Below are 10446 nucleotides of genomic sequence, written 5' to 3'. Positions count from 1 at the left end.
TGTAAGACAGAGAAGGAATGAGGAATGTGAAAATGTCTGGAGGAGAATTTGGGAGGGGCTGGTGTGAAGGACACAGCTTGGGGCTGAGGGATTCTTCCTATGAGACTTCAGTGAAGGGAAACATAACTCTGACTCCAAGAGAGGTAGAGGATGTGAGAAGAGGGGAAGGGTGCCACTCTAGGAGCAGGTGGCATAGATCTATCCCCACAAGGATCACAGTCGCCCTTGAGGCTGCATACTTGGGAGCTATCCCATCTCCCTCTTATTCTCATTTCATTTGGATTCTCATGTTCACTTATGTAGTCTTGCCCCACCAGCTCCATGTATTTCTTGGTCACCAAATCATAAGATTGTGTCCAATGTCAAGGTCTCGGGGCCTGAATGGTGTTTGAATATCCTAAAAAGGGATGAGAATCATGTGAAAGCCAATACACTGGCTGAAAGAGTAGAAAAGAACGGTATTTCACTCTTGTAATACGATTAATATGGAGCCTGTTCTGGAAAACAGACTGCTTCTCTTGAATAGTCAACTCTCAGGGACACGGATTCATGGCATAGAAAGGAAAATCTATTTTCTGCCCCGAGCATAGCGCCTGAAACTTTGTAAGAGTTCAGCAGATGTTAGCTGTTCTTATTAATATTATCATTAACAACTTTCCCCCACGGGGATAAAGTCTTCAGCCTAGAAACATCATGACTAATATTAGACCTCAGGGTCATTGATCATTACAGCTGAAGCCCAGGACTTTCTATGGGGGGCAGGGATGGGGGGAGAGAGGCAGGATGACCATGGGCCTGGGCTTCCCACTAACGAAGAGGCTCAAACTGATACTTCAATCATTTCATCAAATGAGGTGGTATCGTCAGGCTCAGAGTCACCCTGACAGGACCAAAAGAAGCCATTCATCAAACAACCTTAAGCTTGTGCTCTATTTTCAGATCAGACTCCCTATGGTTCCCCAAGAATGAATATTTTTCATAAATGTTTATCTTGTGAGATTAAATTGCATTATAATCCTACTTAAGTGTTATTGGGTTAAATATAAACACAAGTTGTGGGATTCAAGATGTGCTAACTTTTTAAATGATTTTAAAGCTCCATTTTGACTTTCCTTCATTTTTTTAAAATTACATAAATGCCCCAAAATGTCAGAAATGATTCTGAGAGTACCTGGCTAGAGATTAGCTAGTTTAGTAATTTTTTAACAAGAGGAGCACATCTGAGTCTCTGGTGGAATTTCTGGGAAAACAGTGCCCCACCCACCCCAAGAGTCTGAATCAGGAGGTCTGGGTGTGTCCAAACCTGCATCTATTCTGAAAGAGTTTCGGGATTCTGACCCCCAGTTTTGATTAAGATCCACCGATGGGGTCCAGTTGGCTCTGCTGAGTCTCTGTCCAGATCTCCTCCCACCGGCTCACAACCCGAGCGTCAGTTACAAACACATGCCCTGACCTGGAGGGCCTGGGGCAGGTGTGTTTGCGCTTTTCCAATATGAGCAAGCAAGTCGTTTGTTTCTTGCCACCCTTATTAAATCAGAGCCCGGAAGCAGGACACGAGCTGGGGCCTCCTAAAAGCCATGTGTATCTGATTTCAGAAACAATCAAAGAAAAGGGCCATCTCTCTCCCTCTCTCCTTCTCTGTCTTGAAATTTGGTTTGGGAGGCAAATGTGCCCAAACTTGAGTTGCTAATGAACTGGGAAGCTTGCTTTACAAACAGACTTTAGTTCCTATGCCACTGGGCAAAGAGCTGTGAGAGAAATTTCCACTTTCTTAGCGCTTCAACCCTCCCTTGCACCCCCATCCTGAAACTCTGTGTGTTGCCCTCAGGGCACTCCTCCAGAAGAGGGGCTGAAGTCAAAAGGTCTGGTTTCTCCCCTCCAGGACACACAGGGAGCTGGGACAGCTGGCCTCTGGTGCTCCAGGAAAAGACAGAGCATTTGTTGCTGTGCCTTAGACTCCTGGGGGACAGTACAGGACGCAGATGCTGCCTAGAAAAGATCGACCATGTGTCATCCTTGTGCGTTCAGAGGGTCACGGCACATTAGCATTGGTCCTGGTGCCTCTCAAAGGGACAGGGCATTCTGTCACCAGATTTCATTCAAATTCTGGGCTTAATGTCTGCATATTTGACACTAAATCATGTCCTGTCTCATGAAATCAATGCTCTTGTCTTCTGTTGTTCTATAACTTTATATGAGTGAATCTCATCTCCCTCGTTCGATTGTAGGCTCCTCGGGCAGGAACTGTAAGCTGTTCATCTTTGTCTCCCCACAGCTTAGTGCACAGTTTGGGTTCACTGATTTCACATCAAATGAACAAAAGAGTTCAGGAAAGTAGTCCCAATTTAATTCTTAATTACTGGTGCTAATAATATTAAGTCACATCCAAAGGTGTGACCCTTAGGCCTTGTCTCTGGCAGAAAGATGAAGAGCAGTAACGTAGATCATTGAACATAGCCCTGCTGCTAAGGGTGGGTCTTTGCCAATAAGTAGATCAGGGCTTTGTTCATGACGGAGGAATCATCTATGGACATCACCATTTCAAGTTCCTGAAGTTTCTTGAATACTGGAAACACCAAGAAGAAAGATAAGCATGATAATGGATAGCAATTGAGGTGTTAGACTTTGGACTTTTCTTACTTGAGGTCCAGGCCAGATATATCAGTCGCTGAGGACCTGAGGAAGTAAGCACCCTGAAACACAGCTGGTAAGAGTGTGAATCAGTATCACCCGATGCAGACAAGATTAACAGCCTTATTTAATCCATCAATTGCACTTCTAGGAATTCAACCTGAGGAGGTAATAGGACAAGTATGCAAAGCCAGACATTAAGGAAAGTCATGAAAATTTGAAAATACTGGAAGGAACACAGATGTCTACTAATGGGGGATTTGTCAGGTAATTTATGATATCGTCATACAATGCAATATTATGCTGCTCTCACAAAGATTAAGTAAAAATTTTAATACTGTATTTCATTATTTATAAGATGCCTCTTTAATACCTCAATATCTTTGAAATTAGGATGTGTCTCAGAGTCTACAGAAGCCGCTAATTATATCTGTAGCGTTTTTTTCCTTCTTACATGTACATAATCTTATAATCACAAGCATCTTTCACTCAATGAAGTATGGCATATTGACATGGAAGGAAGGCCACCATACATAAAGTTTAAAAAGACTCCTACAGAACACTACCTAAATAAGATCTCATTTATGTTCATATGTATGTGGACTTCTAGAAACATGCATCAAATTCTTGATAGTGATGGTCTGGGTAGGGTTATACGACCTTTAACTTTCTCTGTATTGAGGGAACAATTTACAGCATTCATGTACCATTAGAAAAATAAAGATATTTTCAAATAAATCGGTTGCTTTGCCTTTTTCTTTCCACCCACTATGAGAAGAACTTCTGGATGGATTGCCCATGAAGGAGTCAGGTGAGCAAAATATCTTTCTCTTCTCCAGCAACCGTCAGCAACATAGTCATGGCCACAGGGCTATGGTTCTTGGTTCTCAGTGCTGCAATCTCGACAACATTTTGTGAAGGGACCTTGTATGGCTGAGCTCCTACATGAACTGTAATACGTTTAGTCTAACAGGATTGATGCCATATTTTCTTGTAATGAAGGCAGGGAGGTGTTGTCCGAGGACCTGCTTGGTGAGAGGAGGAAGGAGAAGGAAACAAGGTAGTTGTTTGAAGAAAGAAGCCACCTATTCTGATAATGGAAAAATAAAGGATGGAGAAGAAAAAAATAAGGCATTTAGAAGCTAAGTTTGCCATTTATCTTCTTCTGATCCAACAACTATCTCTGTTTGGTAAAGATGCAGCCAGCAGGGTATTATTACCTCCACCAGGACTGCAGGCTTGAACGGTAAATGCTTAAAAGGAGAATTCAGAACATGAGGGTGATCACTTAAAATTATTAAGACTTCTTTTTTACATTTTATTGTATTATATTATTTAAACAATCATGATAACCAGAGTCATTGAAATTTATTTAATGTGTGATTTTTAAATTCCGAAGCACTGTGCTAAGTATAATGTTATTACCAATTAAATTAGCATTCTTACCACTTTGCTCTCAATAACTTTTCAGCTGCTATTATCTGGAGTTTTAGTAGCATCTCATCAGTGAAGGCTCGTTGTGGCTGGCCCGTCTGTTCCATTAATAATTTCTTAATTAAATGAGATGACAGCTGTCCCTCCTTTTCCTCACTACCTTGTCACTCTCTTTCTTTCCAAAGTAATTTTTTTTTCCTGGTCTTTCTTATTTTTTTCCCCACAGGCAGGCTTAGCTCCTGGTGTCGTTCACAAATGGATCTGGAATTTCTTCTCTGATCCTCACTCCGCCTACCCCAATCTGTTCCTTCTCTGTCTTCTTGATTTCAGTTCCATATTCATTTCTCCCCTTCAAATGCTTTTCTCACTTCTTGCCATCTTTCATCGCTCGTCCTTTCAGTTGTCTTGGGTTTCTTTTCTGTGGAGCTCTCATTTTCCCCCCCAAACAATTCAGTCATGTTACCTTCCTTTTCTGTCTGTTTCTCTCTGTATTTCACCTTATGTTCTGTCTCCACCTAATAGGAAGACAGTTCTCATACAAAGAGACAAAATTAGTGCCAGCTTCATCATGGAAACCCCTTATGACCTGGCAACTGTCATCATCGTATAAACAGTCCCCACAGCAGCCATCCGTTTATTTATTCAATTCCAAACATTTTTCCCTGGCAATTTTTCTTAATGAGAAATGGAGAATGTTAACTTTGGAACAAGCATTCTACTTGATACCAAAATATAGCTCCCAGGAGAATGTATTCCTTGAGTATAATAGTTCATCTTCTAGGATTGCCTTTTACTTGAGACTGTGTTGTCATTGTTTCAAAGTCTTTCCTCCTGTTGATAAATAAAGCAGCTATGAACGTATAAAAAAAATCTAGGATTATCTTTGAGTCAAGAATAAGAAAAGTGACTCTGGATTCAGCTTTTATTTTATCCAAATTGGCTTACCTATTTCTGAATTATGTACGTAGAAGCATTGATAGAACTAGAAAGGACCTTAGTGGGTCCTCATTTTATAGATGAGGACCCTGAGAAAGTAGAGCTTTTGGACTTGTACTGTGCAATACAGTAGCCACTAACCACATGTGGCTATTTAAATTTAAATTAAAAAACTAAAAAATTAAATGTAGCGTTCCTTTGTCACACTGGCCATGTTTCAAGTGCTCAGTAACCACAATGGCTAGTGACTACCATGTTGGAGAGCAGAGATACACATTTCCATTTCAGCAGAGATGTCTATTGGATAGCACTGATTTTGACTATACAAGGCAGAGGTTCACAAATCTGGGACTCCGTCTTCCTGTAAGCTGAAGACCCCAGTGTCCTATAATAAAATTTCCTTTGTAATATTGTCTTACAGTATAGGAACCTGCGAGGTCACACACAAAGGGAAACTGAATTAAATGTAATTTCATATAGTTGATCACTCATGAAAAGATGCTTTTCAGATTACAAAGCGCTTTCATATCCGTCACCATATTTGACGCTCATAACAGCCCTGCATAATAGAAAGAACAGGTGTTTACATCTTTATTCCTCAGAGGAAAGAAAAGCAGCTCAGAGAATTAGGATTTGTCCAAAGCCACAATTCTTTTAAACTAAGACATCAACCCAAGTCTCCTGCTCCAAATCCCTTGATCTTTCCATCATGTTGAAAAGCACCAGGAGGATGAGTAATAATGTTTTAAAATGTGCATTAAGGACCTTCTTGAAGCCAGGTGCTGTGTCAAGTGTTTATATGTGTTATGTCATGTGACTCCCAACTTGAGGTTTAGTTTTAAATGTTCACCTACCTACTTCATCTCTCCCTTTGAAAGTCTGGTCAGTTCTCACACTCACAGTGTCTAATTTAGCCTTGCAATAGCCTAGACCAGGGAAGGCAACTTAGATGAAGGTAGTTTTAGTCGAAGCGGAGAGAAATTAAGATTCTGGGGATACGTTTTAGAGGCCCAGTTCACTGGATTTGTTGATGGGGAGGGAAAGGGAAATTGAGGAGCCAGAAAGGACTCGGGTTTTTCATATAAGCTGTTAGTTGGATGCTGATACTGAGGCAGAGTGCTTTTCTAAAAATGTGAATCGGGTAAGGGTACCCTTCTGTTTAAATTCCTCAGTGGACCCCCATTGCTCTGAGAGCAAAGCCCCAATCCCTGACTTTGCCCTACAAGACACTTCGGGACCTGGCCAATTTCCAGCCTCTCTCCTACCTCGTACCCCTGGCCCCAGGAACCTCCTTGCTTTTCTTCCAGCTCTGCAATCCTGCCCCTCCCTCTGCTTGCCTCTTGCTTCCTTTGCCCAGAAAGCTCTTCCTTGGATCTCCCTTTGCATGCTCACTCTCTTCTCCCTGGGTCTTTGTCCAAATGTCACCTCCGTAGAGAAGCCTTTTCTTACCATTCTTTCTAAAGCAGTCCACATGTCCATGATCGAGTCTGCACTACCCTGTTTTCTTCCTTCACGGCACTGCATCACAATTAAAATTAACGCATTCACTGATTTATTGCCTTGTTTGTCTACTGCCCTTGTCACCTGTGTTTTCTGAGCTAGCTTCCTGAACCTTGAACAGTGCCTGGCGTATAGTAGATGCTCAATAAATTTTTATTCAATAAAAAAACAACCTCAGAAGTAAGTTCCATTATATTTTCATTTCACAACTAAGGAGGTGGAGGCTTAGATAATAACTTGCCGATTACTTCACATTTAGTAGGTGGTACAGTCAAAATTTGATCCCAAATATATCTGACACCTGAAGTCCTGCTCTTCATCATAGATCTATGTTGTGTTCTCATTTTTAAAAATTCCCTGCGTTCATGTGTTTATTTATGCATTCATTTATCAAACATTTATTGAGAATTTACAACGTAAGGGCCAGGCACAACAGCAACGCTGGGCAAATTCTGGCTTTTGAAAAATGTGATACATTCCCTGTCTTCAGGTAGCTTAAAATCTAGCAGGCCTTTTGGATGGTGAAAATAGATCATCAGTTCATTTTATGTACTTATGAGATTTGTGTAAATCTTCATGTACTGATTATAACCGAAGAATCATAAGAATAAACTAGTTATTGAAAAGTCACTTCTTTGTCCTCCTCCTCTCCCATTGCAGGTGACAAGGATCTTCTCTTTCAGATAATTTCTGGAATGGAGATTTTACAAGCTAATAACTGACCAAAATAAAATATACATAATTCATTTGGGAGCATCTGAGTGGTTGGTCACAGTAGACTGAATTATTAGTGACACAGGTGTGATTCCTTAAGTTGACATTAAAGGAAAACCCCAAGAAGAGGCAGAAAGAACACTGAGTTGGGAATTGAAAACCTGGGATCCAGTTCTGGTTCTATCCCTAAACTAACCTTAGCCAAGTCACAGTCCTTTAAAAATTTCTTTTCTCATCAACAAAATTGGGGGGGAAATGTGAGTCTTACCTACATCATGGCAAAATTGTGTGAACCCAATGAAAGAATTTATATAAAAGTGCCCTATTATGTAAATTAAAACCCAGAAGTTCCGTATAATGCGCCTCTAGCATTTCAGGACCTCATTTGTTCCTTAGAGGATGGGGAAGGCAAATGGGTCATAGGTACGAAGGCGCACAGGGGGCTCTTCCCCTTTCCAGCCTCATCTTTTCACTCCTTCATGTCATGGTTTCCTGCCCCCGAGACTTTGGTTTTTTTTGTCTTTTTTTTTTTGCGGTACGTGGGCCTCTCACTGTTGTGGCCTCTCCCCGTGCAGAGCACAGATTCCGGACGCTCAGGCTCAGCGGCCATGGCTCATGGGCCCAGCCGCTGCGCGGCATGTGGGATCTTCCCGGACCGGGGCACGAACCCGTGTCCCCTGCGTCGACAGGCAGACTCTCAACCACTGCGCCACCAGGGAAGGCCCCCACCCCACCTCCCCCGAGCCTTTGGATAAGTTGTTCCCTCTGTCTGGAATGCCCTTTCCTCACTGATGATCTTTTTGAGACTTAACTTGAACCTGACTTTCTCTGTACAAACTTCCTGATTTCTTTTAGGCAGAGTCATTGTTCCTTCTGTTCTTAGAGACATCTGATATATTTCTCTAACAGTTCATGTAACTGTAGTGTCGTTATCTGTGTATAGATGATGAGATTGGGAGCTTCGTGAGGGAAGGGACTGTCCTTTCTTCACGGGATTGTCTTTTCCACATCCCTCTTCTAGCGGCAGCTCATTTCCCCTACACCCATGTGGTTATCAGAGAACCCTCCGTGTTAGTCCAATGTAATCCCTCTCCTTACCTGCACGGATGGATTGGTTGGGAGTGAGCACCTGACCGAAGCAGAGCATACCATCCTGAAGGGCAGAGTCGTTTGGTTTAGGGTGAGCTCCTGGTCCAATGTGGGAATTGGAACTGAGAAAAGGAACTCAATCTCTTTTGGTTTTGAAGCCATGTGTTACCGACAGCCATGTTTTTAGATGTCAGAGCAAACAAAATGGGTGTCTTGAGAAAGAGAAGAATGAAATAAATGAGCTGAGAGGAAGAGAGCTGAGATGCAGGGCTCTGAGCTCTTGAATCCCTATTTCTAGTGGTTCTAGAAGTCATGTTCCACTTCTAGGGTTTCCACAAGGATACTTTAGTATTCCTACAATAAATTATACTGCAATCCTTATAATGAATTCCCCTTTGTGCACAGACCACAGGATGAATTTCTGTCACCACCTAAAATGAATAAGCGAACATAAACATACAGTTCTAACTTATATATATTGCCTCGGGCATTTTTGCTTCCCAATGTTGAACACAGTCTTAGCTTATCGTACTCATTAGATAAGTTAGTAAATTCAATAAGCCTTACCCCAATTCTTGTGCCATACAGTTTTCATAGTACTGAATAAAACATCCTGATCCTATAAAGGACCAAATATAACAATGAAGTTGTGTTTTTAACCTTTAAACATGGACTAGTTACTTTAATAAAAATATAGTAAAACTCATCTTCTGAACAAACTTTTGGAATACTATTAACATAATAGCTCCAGTATAAACATAAACAACAATTAACTGAACCAAATATTCAGGCATCTCTTCACAGTAGGGCCGAATTTGCTTCATGAAGGTGCTGGTCAGCACATGGTAGATGGGAAAGCGCATTACTAGAAGAGAGATGTTTTCACCTCAGCGTTGCTGCTTAGCACTTTTGTGACATTGGGCCAGCCACTTGACCTCCCTGGGTTTGAGTTTCCTCATTCAAAAGACAAAGAAGAGGTAGGGATTTGGGCTTACGTAAGTCTATCCTCCTGACCGCACAAGTTTATCATGAATGTTAAATGAGGTAATAAAGCTATTGACAAGCTATTAAAACAATCATCAGAAGGAGTATACTTTCTCCATTATCCCACTATATCACTAGTGAACACTTGGATAAATCCTGTTCTCTATTTTGTACCTGTGGAGAGCTGTTACTAAAAATATACATAGGGACTTCCCTGGCAGACCAGTGGTTAGGGCTCTGTGCTTCCAATGCAAGGGGTGCAAGTTCAATCCCTGGTTGCGGAACTAGGATCCCACATGCCGTGAAGTGTGGTCAAATAAACAAACAAACAAACAAAATATATATAAACATACATATAGTCAAATCAAGTCAATCAGTTCCATTAGCCCATAACAGCTTTACTCTTCTAAGTACTGCAACCTGTTATTGGTTGGTGAAAACCACTCTAAAGTTCCTCTTAGAGAGAGGGGAGGGGTGGAGGGGAGAATGTCTAGGAATATTCTTTTGTGACCCTGTCTGGGCCCTTTCCCTCCTCAAGATTGCCCTCTCCTTTCTTCACCTCTCACTGAGTGCTACTTCCCAAGACAGAGACCTTTTACAATAATAGTAGTACGTTAGACTTGCCTGGCATTTTATTTGGGAGGAAATCCAAGTCATTTCACAAGCAAGTATTGTCTCGTTTTAAGGGCTGAGGAAACCGGCCCAGTGAGCCAGTGCTCCGGAAAACCACACCGCTTGTGAGGGACAGAAGCGAGGGGAAAACGCTGACTCTCCCATGCATATCATCTAGGACCCCTTAACAAAGACACTGTTCTTTTCTGTGCAAAAATAACAGATGCGGAAACACCTCAGAGCCCTTGCCCGCCAATGTGAAGGAAAAGGACGGAAATGAGTGGGCGCTTAATCACTGTTCCCCTCTGGGCCCAGCTTCCTGACCCTTCTTCCTCCCGGTACTCTCCAAGAATGGCAGGAAATCAGACCTCTAATATGGAAAAAATAACACTTAGCCAAGAAAATGGCAAACATTTCCACCGGGGTTGTGTTTTCTGAGAACACATTGATTTGCTCTGGGGGGATGAAGAGAAGGATTGAACCTGTGACGCACCACCCCCCTTCCCCTGGGCCTGTCTGGTGAGTCATCAGTTAAGGAGAATCTGG

Source organism: Delphinus delphis, chromosome 7 (genome assembly GCF_949987515.2).
Source record: "Delphinus delphis chromosome 7, mDelDel1.2, whole genome shotgun sequence".
In the NCBI taxonomy this organism is placed as follows: domain Eukaryota; kingdom Metazoa; phylum Chordata; class Mammalia; order Artiodactyla; family Delphinidae; genus Delphinus; species Delphinus delphis.
The sequence above is the reverse complement of the archived record's forward strand: the minus strand, read 5'-3'. Positions refer to the sequence as shown.